Source organism: Spinacia oleracea, chromosome 3, assembly GCF_020520425.1.
Source record: "Spinacia oleracea cultivar Varoflay chromosome 3, BTI_SOV_V1, whole genome shotgun sequence".
Lineage (NCBI taxonomy): Eukaryota > Viridiplantae > Streptophyta > Magnoliopsida > Caryophyllales > Amaranthaceae > Spinacia > Spinacia oleracea.
This window is the reverse complement of record NC_079489.1, coordinates 120722620-120730318: the sequence shown is the minus strand read 5'-3', so window position 1 is coordinate 120730318 and position 7699 is coordinate 120722620. Positions and strand designations below refer to the sequence as shown.

The 7699-nt window shown below is 32.2% G+C and overlaps 2 long non-coding RNA genes across 2 annotated transcripts; one reads left to right on the top strand and one right to left on the bottom strand.

Moving 5' to 3' along the window:
• Positions 1–641: 641 nt before the first annotated feature.
• Positions 642–3115, bottom strand: LOC110796668 (uncharacterized). Its single transcript, XR_002535656.2, has 4 exons — positions 2887–3115; positions 2108–2225; positions 1440–1514; positions 642–945 (listed from the first exon to the last, which is right to left on the bottom strand). It is a non-coding gene; the product is annotated as an uncharacterized lncRNA (long non-coding RNA).
• A 2199-nt stretch (positions 3116–5314) lies between these two features.
• On the top strand, positions 5315–7411 carry LOC110796667 (uncharacterized). Its single transcript, XR_002535655.2, has 2 exons — positions 5315–6061; positions 7153–7411. It is a non-coding gene; the product is annotated as an uncharacterized lncRNA (long non-coding RNA).
• Positions 7412–7699: the final 288 nt, after the last annotated feature.

The following is a 7699-nucleotide window of genomic DNA, read 5'->3' as shown; positions in this document are numbered from 1 at the left end:
AAAACGGGGATGTAGCCTCTATTGCCTTTTTGAAGCAAAAAAGTGGATGCCTCTAATAAGTCCGTCGCTAATTAATGGTTGCCTCTAAAAGCCCCTTTTTAAGGCAATATAACACGTTGCTTTTAAAAGCACATACATTTGAAGGAAACCATATATCTTTGCCTCAAAATATAATCAGAGGGAATATAAAATTGCTTCTAGAAGTCGCATATATTTAGTGGCAACCATATAATGTTGCCTCGAAATATAGTTAGATGCAATATTAGAGTTGTCTTTAAAAGCCACATATATTTAGGGGCTACCATATAATTGTGCCTCGAAATATAATTAGAAGCCATATAAAAGGTTGCCTCTAAAAGCCACATATATTTAGAGGCAATCATATGATTTTGCCTCGAAATATAATTAGAGGAAATATATAAAGTTGTTTCTAAAATACACATATATTTAGTGGCAACCACATAATTTTGAATCGAAATATAATTAAAGGTAATATAAAAAATTGCCTCTAAAGCAACATGTTTAGGGGCAACAATATAATTTTGCCTCAAAATGTAATTAAAAGCAATATCTTATTTTTCAAATAATGATATTTAGATGCAATTGAGACTATCATGAAACAATTTTAGAGGCACCAGAAATAATCTAACGTATTATTTATTACATTTTTCAAGAACGGTCACCTATAAGCTTATTTTTTGGTACAAGCTCAACCAAATAAAACACCCTAGGCCTTGCAACAACCTGCAAGCCCAAAAAGTACAAAAAACTAAGCTAGCAAACCAAACTATAACTGGCCAATACCAAACCACAAAATTCCAATGTCAACCCAAGTCGGTCTAAAATAGCTTTAACTGACGACACCACAGGCTACATGTAACTCTTCTTCATATTTGCATCCACCTTCAGGCTTCAAGAAAAATAACGGCAATGTTGTTGAGCACACTGCAAGTCACACATCAATGAAATGAATATCAGCAGAACAACAATCATAACAGCAACAGAGCACCGAGAGCATCACAACACAATCACAACTTCTGCAACTCAGACTCAGATCAGAGACACCTAAGCCAACTAAACAAGACATACAACAGCATAACATAAACAAGCAATAAATCACCAGGAGAAAAGAAAAACAAAATTTGAACTTTAGCATAGATTATCATTATTGAAAAAGAACCCATGTAATTGTTTTTTAATTTGTACTTTTATTAAATAATCCCTCAAAATGTTTACCAAGAAATAATAGATGTTCTATATTTTTTTTCCCTAGATAGCAAACAAGTCAAGCTAGGTTCACTAATATAAAAAGCCAAATAACTACTTTTAGTTGCTTTATGAGATATATTTATGTTATTTCCCATTAAGCTTCTCAAAGAAACTTCATAGCCTGCATCATGACTAACTCTCAACTACAAGAAAAGGTCAGCATTTGGTACCTTGTTGTTGTAGTTAGCTTACCGTCTTCAATTACCCTGTTCACAAGCAATACAACCCTTCCTTGAACCTTGAACCTGCAATATCAAACGACAATATAAATATGGGGCCAACAAAAGATATCTAAACCATTATAAGGAGTTCAGACAGAATTTTCATTAAGATAACTAAAAGTGTCAATCACTTGAAATTTCAATAATAGAAGGAAGAGAAGGATATCAAGTTTACTATACTAACTCTTTTACCAGACCAGATGGGGCTATAGTGAAATTGATATAAAAAATAATTGCAAGACCCATTTAAAGAAGATACACCTTACCCTCTAACAAGGGAAGGAAAAAAAAAGACATAGCAACTAAAATGATACAATAGATAATTCCCACCATAAAGTCCCCATAGTATAGTAAATAATATACGATATTCCAGCTACATTCCTGCTTGCTCTTTTTTTTTTTTGTAGATTATAAAACTAAGAAATAAGTTAATAGAAGACATACATTATATTATTACTCCGTAAAGGATTTGTCAACAACAGGATAAGAAGGCTACTACAACGAAAGTAGCAAATTAAAGGTAAACCAACTGGTATAAAGGTAATACTCATGGATGATTATTCTAATTCTATGAAGACGAGAAAGGTTGTGGACTGGGCATATATATCATGGATTACCTTCTCGAGATTTCTGAGTCAGTCTTCATGAGGTGATTTATGAGTCTTCTGATTCTCGTTCTGCCTCACACAAGAGACTACTTCAATCTTGCTAATTCAGATATTGGATTGGCTAGATCTAAGGTTGGAAAAAACAAGAAGACCACTTAAATAAAGGGAAGTAATAAAATTTTAGACTATAATACTTTTTTAAGTTATCAAAAACTACATTAAATTGTGTCTAAACATATTCCACCCTCAATGTACATACATAAAAGATTCTGACTTTTTGGTGCTTTTAGAGAATGGTGAATTAATACAATGCCTTCTATTTACCTTACTGTGATAACTCAGGTTTTTCATTTTACACCTCAGAGCAATTACATGTGTGCAAGAAGAAAATGGAAGCCAATATGAAAATGTGCGAACAATAGCTAGGCAATGTTGTGAGCAATCGAGGTAATGCTAAATAGGATTACAGTCTTAAAGTATATAGCTAACATGAGCACAAGAACAGTTTTATAAGCCCAAGACAGTAGAACAACATAGCATAAACAGAAGCTTCAAAAGAAACTCACGAATCAGTTTAAAACAATGGAATGTAGAGGAGTTTTATTACATATCACCATAGAAAGATTAGAACAGGAATATTCGTAAAACTCAAATCATACAAATTTCTTAATTAAGAAACCCTAATTTAAGCCTTATAACCACACACAAAAATTCCAATTGTATTCGATTAATAATTTAAACTGCAACTTAAACTATGAAATTGAAGACAAATTCGAAGAAAAACATACCAAATAACCGTTCTTGTCGCCAATTCAAGACGCCAATCGCAATTTTTCTTACTTCCAATTCAGAGACCAAATGGTCATTTCGCTTGCTTGAAAGAACGACGAGGATGAACGAGGAGAAAGTGTTAAGGGTTTTGGGAGAAAACTGAATACTGATCGAACGGGAAAAAAAAATCGTATTAGGGATTTATTGAAACAATTTACTAAGTTTAGAGGCCCATAAGGCAACAACCATTGCAATATCTGATAAAAACTAAAATAAAATAAAAAATATTGTAATAAAATATGTAAATTAAAAGAAATAACCTTTTATAACACAAAATTTACGAGAAAAGATCTTATATAAGTTTTTGGGTGAAGTTAATTTCAACATAAAATTATTTTCGTGAGACAACATGAAACCACTTTTTTCCGTTATTGCCTTTTATTTTTCGGCTGTTGATAATCATGTGCAGGGCACATGACATGACTTTTGGATATTCTCACCATTTTCCCTCCAGAATTAATCAAACTGTGAAGAAGGCATGTATGACAAAATATGACTTGGAAGTTCCCTCAATTTTTTCGAATAAGAAAATTCTTCAAACTGTATGACAAACTACTACTTGTAAGTTCAATTCACTCAATTTTTTTTGGACTACTTTTTGTCAAAAACTTAAGTGGGTGTTATTGTATCTTTTCTATTTCTTGGATAAATGTGCCTTTACCCCAAGGGGACTTCAAGCTCTTGGCTTTGTTGGTATAGGGTTCGGTACTGGCTTGGAGCGGTTGAATTATAGCATCACATGTAAGTAGTTAGGGAATAGCTTGATTTACTTTATTTGGGATAAAATTATACTTTGTAACTCTTTTGTCTTTCTAGTCTTGTCTATATCTTTATCTGTTTGATTAAGTTTCTATATATGTTGATATGTCACTTTTTACACAAGTAATTGATTAATTGGTTCTTGATTTGTTTGATTATGTTTCAGTGGCTTGTTCATACTCAAGACAACATATTTATCCATTGTTTTTAAATAGATAGTGTAGAAAGTTCTTTCAATTTTATTTTGTGGCCAGACACCATGACATTATTAGACTCAATCCTATTTTGAAAATGCAACGACAATCATGTTGAGATTGAACGATAATAATTTTATTAGTATATTTTTCGATTTTGATGTGTTTATGACATTTTATGCACAATAACGCTATATGCAGTACGAGCAAACTTTTCTTTTTTTAATTTTTGTGCACGATAGCTCTTATATATGTAGCGTAACGTACTCGTTGCACGGGTGAAGGTTTGTAGTAATGCGTTCAATAAATAAATTCAATCAAAGTTAAAATAAGGTTCTATCAAGTCAATATATAAGTTCCAATAAACTTTAATCAGGTCAACACACGTTTAATCTAACTCTATAGTTTAGTCTCTTGCAAGCATGTATGAATAGGTCTAATTAGTTCAATTCAGATCAATCAAGTATTCAAGTGTAATCAGTTTTGATAAGTTCAATTAAGTTCAGGTTTAGGGGTTAGGGTTTAGGGTTTTGGTGTAACTTATTTTTCATTTATTTTAATTATAATAATAACAAACCTATATCCATGGCTACAAAATTAAATTTCGTATTATTTTAAATTAAAATTTAACTGGGAAGTTTCACTCTAAATATAATAAGACATTATTTGGCCAAACTTCTAGAAAATAACTTATGTTATTAATATATCTAAGAAGTATAAATTTTTTTTACTTTGTTTGGTCAATTGTTTATTCATAATAATTTCATATTTACAGTCCACTATTTATACCATTTGATATGTTTGCAATGAAGAAAGTAAAAAAACATTTTTTTGTATTAGAACCCACATTCTTTATATGAGCTTTTGTCTTTTATGGTTTAATCCATAATAATAAATTTATTTAAATAATTTTAAGGTCAAATAAGTTTCAATAAGTTCAAATAATTTCCTTCCATGTCATATAAGTTTCAACCAATTGTATAAGTTTACTCTCTTGTAATCAGGATGGATCAAGTCCAATTAGGTTCTATAAATTTCAATCATGTCCAATCAGAACAAATTATATTAAGATTAGTTTTTGTATTATAATGTGAACATAACCCACACGCTCTAAGTTTAAACAAAGGAATGTCTGAACACTCGGTTGAACACAATATCTCGAATCACTACGTATATCATTAGTTTAAAATCTCAGAAGACTAGACAAAATCGGCACAAAATAAAATATACGAACTGTTTGGTGTAACTTTTTTTTTTTCATTATTTTAATTATATTAATAACAAGGTCATATTCAATTAGATGACATTAAAATTTGTTTAAAGGATACACAAAGTAAGAAAAAATTTCGTACTATTTAAAAATAAATAAATTAAGTTGCCCCCAAAACAGAAAAAACAATAAGTTGAAAATTTTCCTCTAAAAAACAATTTCCCTCTAAAAACAAAATAAATGAAAAGTTAAGCGGTATTTTTCAATTTAAGGGGAAATTTTAAGCTGTGAAAAAAACCTCATTTCAATTTAAGAGTTGTCGTTCATTTCAGTAGCCGCAATTCAACAGGGGTTTTTCAATAAGGCCCTATTTGGTTCATTATTAGTAAAGGAAAGGAAGAGAAAAGAAAGGAAGGGAAAAGAAAGGAAAAGAAAGGAAGGGAAATAGGTTTTATTTTCCTGTGTTTGGTTTAGGGGAAAGAAATGAAGGGAAGAGAAGGGAAAGCTAAATGACAGCTTTTAATTTTCTCTTTCCTTCCGAATTCCTCCAATTTTGGAAGGAAAGGAAAGTGAAAATTTTGTAAATGAGTTTTCCTTCCAATTCCTTTCATTTCCTCCCACTTCCCATATAATTATTTGTACCAAATACAGGAAACCTTATTTTACCTTTCCTTTATTTTCTTTTCCTTCCAATTCCTCCCAACCAAATAAAGCCTTAAAAACCTAGCCTTGAATTCATTGCAAATTCTTCTGAAGGATCAAACATAAGGTTTCTCTTATTAGTGAAACTCACAATTCTCTTTCTCTTAACAAAGAAATACTAGAGCAATCTTGATTTAAATCACCGCCTTTTTTTTCATTATTGGGAAGAATTCGTCCGTATTGATTTCGCCAGTCTTCAATTAGGAAGATGAACTTGCAATCGGGGAGCACCAAAATTGAAGTCTTGATGCAGCTGGCGATCAAGAGGTAACTAGTAATCACCTCATTTCTTTGCTTCTGTGTTTGTTCTCGTTGATGTAGATTAGAATTATGTTCTATTGTAGGGTTTATGTTAATTTCACTATTTGTTTTGATTGCATTATTGTTTTGTTGGATTTATAGATACCCATTTAGATTTAATGGAAAATTATTGAAGAATTTGGCGTCTTTGGAATTTGGGTTGGAATCTTATAGATATTAGCTGTTGGGTTTTGGTGAAAGGCTGAAAGCTATAATCGTCTCAATTCTGGGAAATTTAGCTCAAGAAATCTATATATCAACAATATATATGAGATGTAGCATCCAGGCCTAGACAAACTTTGAGGCTTCTTGATGTTTTAATCTGTATCTTATCATCTTATACTTAGTTAGTTTGCTGTTTTTCTTTTCATCCCCTGAGCACTTCGTCTTCAACACAATACTTAAGGGTTACAATTGATCAACACATAAAAAGAATGTTTTATTGAGAAGGGAAGAACGTGGAATGATGATAGGCTAGGAGCCAAATAATCAGTATCATTGACCTGGAAAGCTTAAGGCTGGCTTTATCTCTTATTTTTCATTTGGTTGCATCTTACATTGTTAACGCTATAGTTTGCTGGAATTAAGAACCTGATGTTACTATTCAAACCACATTTACATTGTTTATTGAAGGTGGTTAAGTATACATCTTTTAATGGTGATTGAACTTTGAAGCACTTACTATCTTATTAGGAGCTTGTGGGGTTGGATTGAGCCATTTAGTACCCACGTGAAGATGCTTTTAGATGAATTCTGCAAGGCATTAGTGACGACAAGCCTTTTATGTGTTTGGTTGAAAAGGATTGGTCGAATTTTGTATGTTGTTGCTGCCCTGAGTGATTAGCTATGGAATAAAGTGAATTTTTTAGCTTCTTTATGGACTAGGTTAGCTGGGGTTTCCCAAATAATTCTAGGTGGGGGGGGGGGGGGGGATACAGAGGATTTGGGCTAATCTGTAATTTGTTTTAGTGCTTTCTTTTGAGGATACTTTCTCCTCCCCCTATTTTAACTATTCTGCAGTTTTTAATAAATAATACTTTTCCTGTCCAAAAACATAGGTGGTGTTACTGCAATGTTACAAAAGTACAGGAGGGACAAAGAAAATGATGACAGACCGTTGATGCTTATTTTGAGCAACAATTATCTTTGCTTGATATGGTAATTGGTGCCCTGAAAATATTCTTCTATTGGCTTACACATTGAACAAAGAAAAGCCTGGAATTGATTGATACAATCATATAAGCCTGGAATTTTATTTTTCTTTTACTTGTATCCTTGAGATCTTAATTAATTGTGCTTCATGTAAGTATGTTGTCATGTTTGGATGTTTTAGTTGGGGGGCCTCTTTTAAGTTTTTTTTCAGGCATTCAGGGTATTCTTGCAAACTGAACATTTTCAAGGATATCATACACCCAAGACGATGGGAGGCAAGTGAAGGGGTGCCGCAGTTTTCAGATTTGGCTACAAAGGCTAGCCTGCCTGTCTTGCTCAGTCACCTCATCTTCACAAGAAAATGTCAATTTCTGGTGATCTTAGGCGAGTTTTTGAAGTTGGTCCTGTTTTCAGAGCTGAGGACTCCTTTACTCATAGGCATCTCGTGTTAGC